The sequence below is a fragment of the Lepidochelys kempii genome, chromosome 3, assembly GCF_965140265.1.
Source record: "Lepidochelys kempii isolate rLepKem1 chromosome 3, rLepKem1.hap2, whole genome shotgun sequence".
NCBI lineage: Eukaryota > Metazoa > Chordata > Testudines > Cheloniidae > Lepidochelys > Lepidochelys kempii.
In genome coordinates, this window is record NC_133258.1 from 66320779 (window position 1) to 66321117 (window position 339).

At 28.6% G+C, this 339-nt stretch overlaps 1 protein-coding gene across 7 annotated transcripts in view; it reads right to left on the reverse strand.

Moving 5' to 3' along the window:
* Nucleotides 1-297: 297 nt before the first annotated feature.
* The window catches only part of SYNCRIP (synaptotagmin binding cytoplasmic RNA interacting protein), an 81730-nt gene continuing 81688 nt past the window's right edge, over nt 298-339 (reverse strand). For all 7 annotated transcript variants that reach the window (XM_073336602.1, XM_073336601.1, XM_073336600.1 and 4 more), the window contains exon 11: nt 298-339. This exon is cut by the window's right edge. The gene's annotated coding sequence lies outside the window, so the exon portion shown is untranslated.

Sequence of the window (339 nt, forward strand, 5' to 3'; positions counted from 1 at the left end):
ACCATCATCCACTTATGTTTAAGGTTCATAACTGGCAAGGCACATTTACATATTCCAATGAATACTTGACAATTTTAAATTACACTTCATGTCCCAGCTATCCCAGTAATTGACATACAACATACTAAAATGGTTTATTAAGGTAACAAAAAATTCAATTAATGTGAAACATACAGGCTATTGGCAACCACTATTCTAAAATTATGTAAATACAAGTAAACATACTGAAATGTGTGCGATTCTAAGTTTTTAAACCAGAAGATCTCTGTACTAACACACATTTATATTAATGACACATAAAAAAAATAAAAACTTTATTACAAAAATAAGTTACACTCG